Source organism: Doryrhamphus excisus, chromosome 11 (assembly GCF_030265055.1).
Source record: "Doryrhamphus excisus isolate RoL2022-K1 chromosome 11, RoL_Dexc_1.0, whole genome shotgun sequence".
NCBI classification, from domain to species: Eukaryota; Metazoa; Chordata; class Actinopteri; order Syngnathiformes; family Syngnathidae; genus Doryrhamphus; species Doryrhamphus excisus.
The window spans coordinates 12,480,597-12,495,311 of NC_080476.1; the positions used below are offsets into that span (position 1 = coordinate 12,480,597).

At 39.0% G+C, this 14,715-nt stretch overlaps 1 protein-coding gene across 4 annotated transcripts in view; it reads right to left on the reverse strand.

Moving 5' to 3' along the window:
* Positions 1-14,715, reverse strand: part of LOC131137799 (PDZ domain-containing RING finger protein 4-like) — a 100,672-nt gene that overhangs the window by 66,536 nt on the left and 19,421 nt on the right. For all 4 annotated transcript variants that reach the window (XM_058086112.1, XM_058086111.1, XM_058086114.1 and 1 more), the window contains one exon: positions 10,841-11,007. The gene's annotated coding sequence lies outside the window, so the exon portion shown is untranslated. The remainder of the gene's footprint in view (positions 1-10,840; positions 11,008-14,715) is intronic.

The window sequence follows — 14,715 nt, forward strand, 5'->3', positions numbered from 1 at the left end:
CCTTATGTGAAACATAAACACATATTTCTTACCCTTTTTTTGTGCATTATAACACGAGAAAACTAGTTAATTTGAGCTAGCTTACAAGGCACAACATTGGGATATACTTTGGACTATGAAGCCCTCTAAAAAAAAAAACCACAACATGTCATAGTTGCAGTATCTTTCCGTATTTTGATGATTTAAAACGCTACCTAAACTTATTTTCTCGACACATTGATACACATACTTATGCTAGTTAAAAATAATGTAAAATGTAAAAATACTGAATTATATAGTTTTATATCGTCATATTGTGATATTGCGATATATGCTAACGTCCATATCGCCCAACCCTAATCAAAAGCTCCCAAGCTAACAGGAAGAAATATGTCAAGGTAGTAGAATACATACTACAAGAGAGGAGAAGTACATCAGATGCATTGAGTGACATCGGCAGCCCGAACCCCCAAACCCTCACTCCCCCTATTTGGTTGGGCAGGCACCAGACAAAAGGTGTGGCCTTGGAGGTCTTAGAGCAGCATTCAGGTTGGATCATTCATTAACACGCCATGTGGCCGGAACGCTGCAGTGACGTGCGGGACAGCAGCAGACCTCAATAAATGATGTCCACTCTCCGCCGCGGTGACAAAATACATTTCAATTACGGCCTTGTGAAATTGGATTTGGAATGAGAATCGGCCGAAGTTTTCACGCTTGAGCTCGAGTCCCGCGCTCCGAGAGACAAGCTCAGCGAGCGTCGCCGCCGGCTTATGAAATCAATACGTCACCGTGGACAGATTTTTTTTTTTTTTCTGTGGTAACGGCTCACGTGGAATTAATACGGATGATTGCCGACTGAGGCCACTGCAGGCCGCTCTCTTCCCACCCGGTGAGCAACGTCCTCTTGACAAGCGCTTTGTGGCCATTTCATCAGTAGGCATGCCGATGTGAATATTACTGCGTAAATTTGCGAGGTTAATAACAATGGTAATGGTTTAATTTCATTTGAACTTGCATCAGATTACAATTGTGTGCATCCCATAATCAGTTCCCAGTTCCACATGTCCAAAAGGAGTAGGAAGAAGCAAAGCTTATTAAATCCTACCCCTCCATCTGGTACTTTTACAATCAGTAACTGTTACATTTGTTCACGTCCTGCTTTCCTAATATAGTTTAAGGTTTTTTTTAGTTTTAAAATAAAATAAAATAAAATAAAATTCTTGTGTATAATTAAATAAAATTAATTTTACATTTGTTCACTTCCTGCTTTCCTAATATAATTTAAGTATTTTTTTTAACTGTATTTTATTTATTTATTTATTTTTTTGTCACGTGCCGAAGTACGAGGTGATATGACCATATGATGACATAATGGGTACCATAGTAACTGTCAATATAGTGATATATATAACAATCAGTAACTGTTACATTTGTTCACTTCCTGCTTTCCTAATATAGTTTAAGGTTTTTTTTAGTTTTAAAATAAAATAAAATAAAATTCTTGTGTATAATTAAATAAAATTTATTTTACATTTGTTCACTTCCTGCTTTCCTAATATATTTAAGTTTTTTTAACTTTATTTTATATATATATATATATTTTTTTGTCACGTACCGCAGTACTCGGTGATATGAGCAGCCAATGCCATAATGTGTACCATAGTAAGTGTCAATATAGTGATATATATAGCACATCATGACTGGTTCAAGACTCTTCATCCTTGTATTTAGCAAACCTACCCTTCCATCTGGTAGTTTTACAAATCAGTAACTGCTACATTTGTTCACTTCCTGCTTTCCCTTTTTTTAGTTTTAATTATTTTTTCAAATTTTATTTATTTTTTTACGTATTTAATTTTATTCATTTTTTATTATCCTTACTGACCTTTTTTGCAGTACATTTAGCGAGTGAAGATTGCTTTTATAATTATTATCCCATATTTCCACACAATAAGTAAGATATGGTAGAACCAGAGAGCAATAAAGAGTGTGGAGTGATTTCTGATTAGTGTGACCATTTCTTCTCTGACCTTTCTAATGATTTTGTCTGTTCTCCCTCCAGAACAAAAAGCAGTGGTATCATCTGTCATGTGTCATTCATAAACATTATTTATGGAATACAAATCAGATTAATGTATTTTCTTGAGTAAAAAACTTGATGTTATTGACCCCCCCAAGGTTAATTCAACTACACGCAATCTTTCTATCTATTGATGCAAAACATCGGTCATTGATGGCAGAGCAAGCATTTCACTGGTCAAAGAAAACCTTTGTAAGGCTTTCCTTTCAGTCTCAGACACAATTCCCCCTGAGAGTGTCTTGTTCGTCTTTGTGTTGCACAGAATGGCTTCCTGTGGCTGAATGTAAACATTCTAAGCTTCCCCGGGTGACTGCTTTCCACAATGGGCAATACAGATACGCTATTAAGCGTCTGCGTTAAGGCCGAGACCAGACGCTAGGTCGCTAGGTCGCTAGGTCACTGGAAGATGAACCTTTGAGTGAATCTTATAACGTAAGATTCATGTATACATCAAGAAACAATAAAAGGGGACCTATTATGCTCATTTCCCGGCCCTTTTGTATTGAGTTTTGGACTCCTATAGAGCAGCTACACACAATAACCACAGAAAGCTTTCTATATCTTCCAGAATCTGCACTTGTTGAACTGTTTTTTCTTTGGATTTTGTGGTTACCGGGAAAAACCGACTGTTTTAATGTATTCCACCCACAGCCCGCCTCCAGGCACGCCCACTCCGCTGTGGTTGGTCATACTCCTGCGTGCATAGAAACACTTCCAGTTCCAGTCCAGTCCGATCCGAAAGTATCCGAGAGACTGGATAGTCCAAAGTTTCTCAAGAAAAGAGGTTTCTTCAAGATGTCTCTCAATGAGAAGTTACAGACACGACCATATAAGGAAGTCCTTCCCTCTGTGACATCACAAAGGGGCCGTTTTACCACGCCTTTGGAAACCGAGCATTTGAGCCATCCCAAACTTCAACAAAAAAATAAAAAAAAATAATAATAGGTGCACAATAGGTCGGTCATAGTCGGTTCAATTCCCGATTTCAGGTCAAACTACCAATTTACTCTTACTTTCATTTAACGTTCTTCCACAGCGTTTCAGTCCAGCTTCCAAACAGCTCTTTCATGCTTATGAAATGAAATGAAATGAAATTAAATTAAATTAATACAAAACAGGTCTATTAAATATTCATTTCACCATTTCATAACATGTTTGTGCATTAATTTTTGTATTCTTAAATAATAAATAAATAAAATGTAATAAAATAAAATAAAATACAATGAAATGAAATAAAATAAAATAAATACAAAACAGGTCTATTAAATATTCATTTCTCCATTTCATATCATGTTTGTGCATTATTTTTTCAATGTAAAACTGAAATATTAAATAATATTGAAAATAAAATATTGAAAAAGTTTTCAATATTTAATTCAATACTGTATGTATAACTGTTGTGAAATCTGAAGAAATGGAAAAAAAGGAAGTGCTTTGCATTATGTTTATGCATGACAGGCACGATATGAATGAAGCTTTACTTGATTTATCCCGGTCATTGTTTAGAGCAATAAAAGATGATATGACTATCATCATCATACTGTTATGGAGTAATGTACTGTAAAGAACCTGTGCAGAACAATAAGAATGACAACATACGCTTCAGCCAATCAAGCATGACATCATGGGGCCATAACTATAAGCATAATCAGCCAAAGCGAGCATTTTACTGGGAATAGATTTGCATACGCTTGCTGCGAAACGGACAAAGACAAAGCCAGCAGAGACGACCCGTATCACTTATCTCAAAGGAGGAGAAAAATTCATTAAGAGCTTGTGGCAGCCAAAGGGGGGGGGGGGGGGGGGCAGGATCAACAATCCCTTTATGCTGATATGTAATTGAAAATTTGCCCCTTCTCATTCCTCACGCTAATGTGATTGGCTGCGTCGAGGAAAGCGGTGGCTAAGATATAATTTCATTGTGAAAGTGCGCAGACGTAGTAGGTTTGTCACAATAATCAATAAATCAATTAACCACATGATAAATAAATAAATATCGGATGATTAATCCCTGTTTGTTTCCCTCTGGATGACTAGACAGTTCACTTGGCGTGTTGGTTCTATAGCTGAATGCGAGCGAGTGAGAAACTCCTTTCTATTCATTCATTTTCTACCGCTTATCCTCACGAGGGTCGCTGGGGGTGCTGGAGCCTATCACAGCTGACTTTGGGCGAAAGGCGGGGTACACCCTGGACTGGTCTCCAGCCAATCACAGGGCACATATAGACAAACAACCATTCACACTCACATTCATACCTATGGACAATTTGGAGTCGCCGATTAACCTAGCATGCAGCTAGCCAACTAGCTAACCCAGCTAGCCAGTGGAGGCTAAAAAAAACGTCACAGTAGATGTTGCTAAAAATAGCAACGTGAGGTCCTGAGACAAGTGTGGGAAAGGTATGTAATATGTGAGCAGAAAAGAACGATGTTAGCATGACGTTAGCTAGTCGAGGTTTGGCTACGTACTTCGGTAGGCGTCAATGCAGATGATTGACCATGCTATTGACCGAGCTACTTTAGCATTCTTTGACTCATATTCTTGCTAACAAGACGCAAATAGCTAATTCACACTCGCATTCATACCTATAGACAATTTGGAGTCGCTAATTAACCTAGCATGTCGCTAGCCAACTAGCTAACACAGTTAGCCAGTGGAGGCTAAAAAAAACGTCACAGTAGATGTTGCTAAAAATAGCAACGTGAGGTCCTGAGACAAGTGTGGGAAAGGTATGTAATATGTGAGCAGAAAAGAACGATGTTAGCATGACGTTAGCTAGTTGAGGTTTGGCTACGTACTTCGGTAGGCGTCAATGCAGATGATTTACCATGCTATTGACCGAGCATTCTTTGGCTCATATTCTTGCTAACAAGAGGCAAATATGCTAATTCACATCAACATTCATACCTATGGACAATTTGGAGTCGCTAATTAACCTAGCATGTTTTTTTGGAATGTGGGAGGAAACCGGAGTACCGATGCCCGACGGTGGGATTGAACTCCTAGCTGTGAGGTCTGCGCGCTAACCACTCGACCACCGTGCAACCTTTCTAAAATGCTGGATATTTTTTTCCTGTGACATCACAGCTAGCCCATCTTCCTTATATGGGCATGCCTGGGTACACTGTACACTACTGTAGGCCTGCCCTCATCCCCACTCTGCTGTAATGTTTTGTAACCAATCACAAGAAATCTGACAAAGAGACTGTATTTGACAAAAAGGGCTCACTCATGCCGTTGTTCTACGGACCAACGTAAGCACATCCCGTCGGGGGCGCCACACGCGTGATTTATGTGCGCAGGAAATGCATTTAAAGCCAAGCTGAGGCTTCGTGTGAACAGCAGACAATAAAATCGATGAGACTTTAATGAAAGCAAGAAAAGCCAGCAGGCAGAAGAGATATTCATTTTCTTCTTCTTCCCTTCATCGTGACTTATGATAGCAATCCAAAATTTGCTTCAAGTGGTCATGCGGCGGCACGGGAGCGGTGCCAACGACCTCCATAACGGGCACATAACGGGAAAATAATGACTCCATTCTACAATGGTTATGATCGATATTTAATAAACAGAGAGGCTTGAGCCTTCGGGATCGGCGTCTGGCGATAAGGACGCGGCGACTGACCATTGTTCCTGGCACGCCGTTGATGTCATGATAGGGATTTTACTGGTTTGGTTCTTGAAAAGGAGGGGGTGGAGCCAGTGAAGCAAAAGTGCTTGTGCGTCTATTTATTGGTTCATGAATCAATACGGCTTTTTCTTATAGGAAAAGGCTTGGCTGTCATGGAGGCCGAGTATCTATCACTTCCACCTGGAACCCAGGCGTGTTGGCAAGGTCGCTGCTGATAGCCTTGCCTGACTCTGTGTGTGTGTGTATGTGTGTGTGTGTGTGTGTGTGAATGAAGGGGGCTGACAGCCAAGCGATATTAGGAATATAACTCATAAGTCATGGTATGCGCCACAACCCTGATTAGAAGAGGTGATTTAGGGGATCCTCGTCTTTGGGCTCATAAACATCCCACCTCAGGACGCCACATATGGCGCCTGTTCCGTGTTGATTTTTTTGCACCATTGGCTCTAAAAAGGCATTTCTGCTTTGTTAAGCATGCTGCAAAATTTTTTTAATTATTATTATATTTTTTTTTATTATTTTTTTTTTATGTTTTTGGATTGCTTTTTTAAATTTATTGTATTTTTCATTTTTATTTTTTTAACCTTTTATATGTAATTTACCAGCATGGAGTGTGTGCTTTTTAGCTTAGTGAATGCCCGGAAACTGAACAGTGGCGCCTGTTCCGTGTTGATTTTTTGCATCATTGGCTCTAAAAAGGCATGTCTGCTGCCATTTTTAGCCCCTCCTCCCACAATGAAATATGTTTTATTTGTTTCCAAAGTCACTTTTTTATTTTTTAATGTTTTTTTTGTTTTTTATTTTAATTTTTTTAACCTTTTACACATTCTATACCAGAATGTTTTTTTTTTTAATTATTTTTTATTATTTTATTTTTTAGGCATGCTGCCATTTTTAGCCCCCCCCCCCAATGAATTTTTTAAAAAATTATTATTATTTTTGATTTTTTTATGTTTTTGGATTGCTTTTTTAAAAAATGTATTGCATTTAAAAAAAAAATTACCTTTTATATGTATTTTACCAGCATGGAGTGTGTGCTTTTTGTTTTAGTGAATGAAATGTTTGCCCGGTAACTGAAAAATGTATGGAACCTGGTTAATTTTTTTTTAATGGGATGTCATATGCATCTTACCCCCCCAATGAAATATGTTTTATTAGTTCCAAATTCACTTTGTTTTTTAATGTTTTTTTTATTTTTTTATTTTAATTTTTTCAACCTTTTACACATATTTTACCGGCATGAAATGTGTGTTTTTTGCTAGTTTTTTTTTTTTTTGTTTTAGTGAAGGAAATGTTTGCCCGGTAACTGAAATATGTTGCCCCCCCCCCAATAAAATATGTTTTATTTGTTCCAAATTCACTTTTTTATTTTTTAATGTTTTGTTTAATTTTTTTATTTAAATTTTTTTAACCTTTTACACATATTTTACCAGCATGAAGTTTGTGTTTTTTGCAAGTTTTTTTTTGTTTTAGTGAATGAAATGTTTGCCCGGTAACTGAAAAATGTATGGAACCTGGTTCATTTTTTTAATGGGATGTCACATCCATCTTCTATAGAAGGAACTCCATTCACTGTACAATATCTGATCAAGCTCGCTAGAATTTTTGCCCCCCCCACCCATGAAATATGTTTTATTTGTTCCAAATTCACTTTTTTATTTTTTAATGTTTTTTTTTTTTTTTTATTATTTTAATTTTTTAAACCTTTTATACATATTTTACCAGCATGAAGTGTGTGTTTTTTGCAAGTTTTTTTGTTTTAGTGAAGGAAATGTTTGCCCGGTAACTGAAATATGTTGCCCGCCCCAATGAAATATGTTTTATTTGTTCCAAATTCACTTTTTTATGTTTTTTTTTATTTTTTTATTCTAATTTTTTTTAACCTTTTACACATATTTTACCAGCATGAAGTGTGTGTTTTTTGCAAGTTTTTTTTTGTTTTAGTGAAGGAAATGTTTGCCCGGTAACTGAAAAATGTATGGAACCTGGTTCATTTTTTTTTTAATGGGACAGGGTTATGCTGGAGCCTATCCCAGCTGACTTTTGGATCACTCATCATTATCCTCTTGGGAACTAAAATCCTATTCTGTATCAGAATTCCTTCATGACACACGTCATCGGTCTCTCTCTGTCTCTTTTGTTGCCGCTCTCGGTAGTTTCGTCCTCTTCATCAGTCACTTGTCCAGCTATTCGAAACTCGAAATTCGACACCCTGTACGTCCCCCGGAGATGGCGAGAATTAGAGGGCTAACTGATGTCTGGAAAACGATAATCCCGCAAAAAAAAACATGTAATGACCACATTTTCACTGAAGATGTTGAGCCAAGATTGTCTGCAGTTCTGAGCTCCACGGCACCAGCATTGCTTCTGACAAAGTGTGTCCGACAATGAGTACTTTAATACATACTTTACAGATACGTATCCTGTTCGGTCTTATCTTTTGACTCATTTATCTTTTTGTTCATAAAAAACAATAAAGTCTTCCTCTTCTGTGTCAGAATTAAACAGCATCATAATTCCTTTGTGACACACGTCATCGGCCTCTCTCTCTTTTGTTGCCGCTCGCTGTGGTTTCTTCCTCTTCAGTCAGTTGTCCAACTATTCCAAACCTTATATTGTACAGATACTGTATAAAATACAGTAAAAATGGGCATATTTCATACACTATAATTAATAATGATTAATTCATTGGAAATCGGATTAATTTGATTACAATTTTGAATCATTTGACAGCCCTAGTTTCATGTAATAATAAAACGGGATTGTACACATAAAAAAAGCATTACACGGGTATTCTTTGTGGTTGAGTACTGCATATAAATATGTAATTTTTGGTGTTTATTCCCGGGTGTGCTTAATAAGACGCATTCATATGATGAACAATTCATCATAAAGCATGTTTTTACAACTTTTATGTACCTCATAAACCTCCATACACTCATCCATCCATGTACTGTACCGCTTGTCTTTACCGAGGTGGTGGAGGGATGCTGGCGCCTATCATCTACATACACATTTATGTAATTATTATAAGGCATATGTTGCTAAATGTCACCATAAAGGCTTATTAAAGCATCATAAAAGACAAATGGCAGCTTGGCTTTAAATGATTTACATACATAATATTTCAATATGAGGATAAAAGTCATATCACTTTGTCGTTGTCGTCCGTTTGCTAGCATAAACACAGAATTTTGAAGCACTGGGAAGTGACAGATTTGTGTGTACGACTCATTTCAATTCTTTGACTTTTCCTGTGTGTGTTACAACAGTACCCCCTCTCTGTTCTTTGACTTTTCCTGCTGGTTTTCACTTTTGGGAATTTTCCAAGATCTCAGGTCCATTGGGATTCCATAGCAAGGGATTGTGGAAGAATTCACTTCAGGAATTTGTCCATCTTTGGAAAAACCACCCCTAGTCTTGAATGTAAAAAGCTAGCACCCTTTGTGTGTGTGAGTGTTAAAACAGTACCCCCCCTCTCTATTATTTGACTTTTCCTGCTGGTTTTCACCTTTGAGAATTTTCTAAGATCTTGGGTCCTTTGGGATTCCATGGCAAGAGATTTTGGGAGCATTAAAAATGTAATGGGGGCAGGGTTCCCTTCAGGAATTTGTTCGTCTTTGGAAAAACCACCCCAGTCTTGGATGTAAAAAGCTAGCACCCTTTGTGTGTGTGAGTGTTACAACAGTACCCCCATCTGTATTATTTGACTTCTCAAGAGATTCGCAAGAGATTTTGGAAGCATTAAAAAATGTAATGGGGGCAGGGTTCCCTTCAGGAATTTGTCTGTCTTTGGAAAAACCATTCCAGTCTTGGATGTAAAAAGCTAGCAGTCATCTGAGGATGTGTTAGCGCTTCTCACAAATCTGCTAGCGTGATTCATTTTATCATCGCAATCCACACCAAGAACTCTTGAGAAATGGGTATTGGTCCACACGCAAGTGAACTCTGATGCAGTTCGGTTCACAACGAAACATGCAGGAATGGGATGGGAGATGTGTACAAGGAACTGTGTTTGCTCCGCCCTTTGTGTGAGTGCGTGTTAAAACAGTACCCCTCTCTCTATTATTTGACTTTTCCTGCTGGTTTTCACCTTTGGGAATTTTCAAAGATCTTGGGTCCTTTGGGATTCCATGGCAAGAGATTGTGGAAGCATTAAAAATGTAATGGGGGCAGCGTTCCCTTCAGGAATTTGTCCAAAAAACCATTCCAGTCTTGGATGTAAAAAGCTAGCAATCATTTGAGGATGTGTTAGCGCTTCTCACAAATCTGCTAGTGTGGGTTCATTTGGGGATGTGCGAGCACAATCATCACAACCCTGGTGTGCACCAAACAAGCACACCAAGAACTCTTGAGAAATGGATATTGGTCTGCACACAAGTGAACTCTGATGCAGTTCGATTCACAACAAAACATGCAGGAATGGGTGATGTGTACAAGGAAATGTGTTTGCTCCGCCCTTTGTGTGTGTGAGTGTTACAACAGTACCCCCCTCTCTATTACCTCACCAAACAAGCACACCAAGAACTCTGATGCAGTTCGGTTCACAACAAAACATGCAGGAATGGGTGATGTGTACAAGGAAATGTGTTTGCTCCGCCCTTTGTGTGTGTGTGTGTTACAACAGTACCCCCCCTCTCTATCACCTCACCAAACAAGCACACCAAGAACTCTGATGCAGTTCGGTTCAGAACAAAACATGCAGGAATGGGAGATGTGTACAAGGAAATGTGCTGCTCTGCCCTTTGTGTTTGTTACAACAGTACCCCCCTCTCTATTTTACAAGCCCTGGGGTCGGGTTTGCTGGGCAGTTGGGTGTTTGTAAGATTGCAATAAAGATTTACAATAAAATACTGCAGTGTTTGTGAAGATCTAATGTTTAGGACCAGGATATTCCAAAGTCTCGGATGTGCGACAGAAAAAGCTCTATCGTCCAGAGATTTAAGATGAGATCTTGGATCAGTTTAAAGCCACTGTGAGCTGGACTTCATTGTCCCAGCTCGGACATACAGACAATAAGGCTGAATCCCAATTCCCATCCCCTTCCTCTTACCCCTTGTGGTAATGTGATGTGGTACAAAACTATTCAAAACATGGAGAATATTTATGTAGAGTAGCAACTCAATAATTATGAGTAATTACTTACATTTTTATGTTTCTGTCCGTCTCCGCACTTCCATCTTCTCGTCAAGTGTTTTAGCTCCGCCTTCCCCTTCGTTTCAAGTCTGGTCCCCGAGCACACTTGGTTTTAAGGGGTGAACAACCCTTAGCACTTACTCCTCAGTTCAAGGAGAATTGGGACACCACTTGATTCTGGTGAACGAGAAAAGAAAACAAGGGGTTATGAATAGTCATATTACAAAAAACATGCAAATGTTGGTCACATGACCATGCTTAATGTGACATGAAGCATTCATTCATTCATTCATTTTCTACCCCTTATCCTCATGAGGGTTGTGGGGGTGCTGGAGCCTATCACAGCTGTCTTGGGGCGAGAGGCGGGGTACACCCTGGACTGGTGGCCAGCCAATCACAGGGCACATATAGACAAACAACCATTCACACTCACATTCATACTTATTATATCACCAAAATGACTGGATGACTAGAGAGTCGCAACACCTCAGCGTGTTGGTTCTATAGCTGAATGTGAGCGAGTGAGAAAGGTGAATGAGGGCACTCCTTTCTATTCATTCTTATCCTCACGAGGGTCGCGGGGGTTGCCGGAGCCTATCCCAGCTGTCTTCGGGCGAGAGGCGGTGTACACCCTGGACTGGTGGCCAGCCAATCACATATAGACAAACAACCATTCACACACACATTAATTTCTATAGACAATTTGGAGTCGCTAATTATCCTAGCATGTTTTTGGAATGTGGGAGGAAACCGGAGTACCCGGAGAAAACATGCAAACTCCACACAGAGATAGCCAAGGGTGGAATTGAACTCCGGTTTCCTAGCTGTGAGGTCTGCACGCTAACCACTCGACCACCGTGCAGCCGTGACACAAAGCAAACTATCCTAAAATATTTTACATTTCGTATTACATTACGTATTCTCCTTGTCCAACTTCCCATCCAAAAGACAAACGAGAACAAACAATGTTCTCTACCGTGGTGTATTTCACTCTGGTTAAAGGTGCGTTCGCTATCGCATCTGCCTGACACTGCCACCAGCGAGGCACTTCCCCCCCGACTTCCCTGCCTGGCTGTGTAATTAACTGTCAAGTCCAACGTGGAGGAGAGGCCCGGTGTCACGGTGTCAGGGTGCTTAATTAGGAACCTTGGAGGTGTTTGAAGGGAACAAAGAGCGACGCGACGGTAACAACTGCGACACACTGAAACACAGTCTCTGATTAACTTCAATTAACTAAGATGGGGGCGGGGGGCATGCTAATGCACTCCCCTGGCTGCTGGATAAAGAAACCTTTGTGAGCTGCAGTTTGTTTCACCTCGTCTTTGCATATCGGGGAAATGAAGCCTCGGTGTGCGATATCATCAGTATGGATATTATATACATATCTGTCGGTGATATCACTTCAATATCCAGATGTGTGCTTTTATCCTACACAACATCAGCTCAGGTAGCCTCCAATTCAAAAGAAAAACATCTTATACTTTCACACATTCATAATATACGAGTGTATGATATGACATTCTATGATCTTATAGCTCCTAGTATGGAATAAAGGGGTGGAGCTAAACATGTGATTGGTTAACAGAAAATCGTCACTGATCTTTATAATGCACATATATGTGCTCTAAAAAGAAGTCAGTGGATATTCTTATGTCTCACCGACGGAACTACGCTTCTTGCTGTCTTTGAACGCAACTCCTCAAGGTCCGTAATAACTGATTGAAAATGTGATTTGGGACTCCAGCAAACCACAGTGAGAGTCAATATTTCAAGATTGAACAAAGAAAAAAATGTTCTCAATCAGAAATCACTCCACTCTTTATTACTCTTTATTGCTCTCTGGTTCTACCATATCTTACTTATTGTGTGGAAATATAGGATAATAACTATAAAAGCAATCTTCACTTGCTAAATGTACTACAAAAAAGGTCAGTAAGGATAATTCATAATGCCGCCTACAGAGAACATACCAACTCCTTATTTCTAAAATCACATATTTAAAAAAAATTTTTTTGTTTTTTTTAATTTATTTCATTTATTTCATTTATTTCATTTAATAACTAAAGAGCTTTGACTTTAACTTTAGTTTAAGTTTAGTTGCTTTCCTAATATAGTTTAAGTTTAAAAAACTTACAAATTTAAAATATAATTTACATTTTTTAATATTTTTAAATATAAAAATACAAATTAAATTCAAACGAAAAAAATTCAACTATATTAGGAAAGCAGGAAGTGAACAAATGTAACAGTTAGTGATTGTAAAAGTACCAGATGGAGGGGTAGGATTTAATAAGCTTTGCTTCTTCCTACTCCTTTTGGACATGTGGAACTGGGAACTGATTATGGGATGCATTCAATTGTAATCTGATGCATGTTCAAATGAAATAAAACCATTACCATTACCATTACCAATATGGTGAAAACACAGAACAGTGGTGAACCTTCGCAGGAGTGGCCGACCAACCAAAATGACCCGAAGAGCGCAGCCACGACTCACCCAAGAGGTCACAAAAGACCCCACAACACATCCAAAGGACTGCAGGTCACTTGCCTCAGTTAATGTAAAGTTTATTACTGGACAAAAACAGAGTTCCAAGTCCAAGACCAAAACCACTGCTGAACAAATAGAACATTAAGGATCCCCCTTTGGGAAAATACCCTGTGGACTGACCGGACAAAGTTGGACTTTTTGGAAGATGTCCCATTACATCTGAAGTAAAAGTAACGCCACATTTCAGAAAAAGAACATCATAGTAAAATGTTGCGGTGGTAGTGTGATGGTCTGTGGCTATTTTGTTGGTTCGGGACCTTGAAGACTTGCTGTGATAAATGGAAGCATGACTTCTACTGTCCAAAAAAAATCCTAAAGGAGAACATCCTTGCCTTCCTGCTGAGCTCTGTCTTCCCCAAAACAGTCCGGGACAGCAAACGCATCACTGCAGATGCTGTGCCGATCCACCAGTTGACCTCACACTCCAACCTTCGCATTGAGTGGAACTAAAAAAAAAAAAAAAAAAACTGGCAATAACACAGGGTTTGCTGCCATCACATGATAGCAGATGGCATGGATTACCCTTTTGTCTAGATGAAAGCAATCTCTTCCCTGTTTCCGGAATCTCATTGTCCTTCCATTCCGAGTCATCACAGCCCAGTAGAACCAGCTGGACACCAGCACATTGTCTCCTCCGCCATGGCAGTCCAAAATAATCAATCTGGTCTAACCCTTCATGCACCCACGTATTCTGACCCGGTAACATCACACAACCAATCCCCTTTCCACCCACCTGAGAACCCCGCATAGACAATGTTGGTCTCCACCATGGCAACCTGGAGCGATCTCTTTTATGCTAACTGCTATGGTTTTAAGACGGGTTAGCATTTGACTTTACTTCTACCAAATTAGCTACTGCAAGTGTTTGATAAACTGCTATTGAATTATCTCACAGTGCTAATGTTTTAGTTCACGGCGTACGTTTTGACTGAACTATTTACGGCTAAGGCTAGTCTTTTACATAACTGATATTTTACCCTGAATTAGTAGTGCCTTAGCATACTGCTAGTGTTTTACAAAACTGCTAACGTTTTAGTTTCTCGTGTTACAGCAGACTGTTACTGTTTCAGCTAGCACTAACTACTGATGCTTTAGCTAAGGCTATCTAACCGCTACTGTTTCAGCTAGCACTATCTAACTACTAATGTTTTAGCTAAGGCTATCTAACCGCTACTGTTTCAGCTAGCATTATCTAACTACTAATGTTTTAGCTAAGGCTATCTAAAGTTTATCTAACTGCTACTGTTTCAGCTAGCACTATCTAACTACTAATGTTTTAGCTAAGGCTATCTAACCGCTACTGTTTCAGCTAGCACTATCTAACTACTAATGTT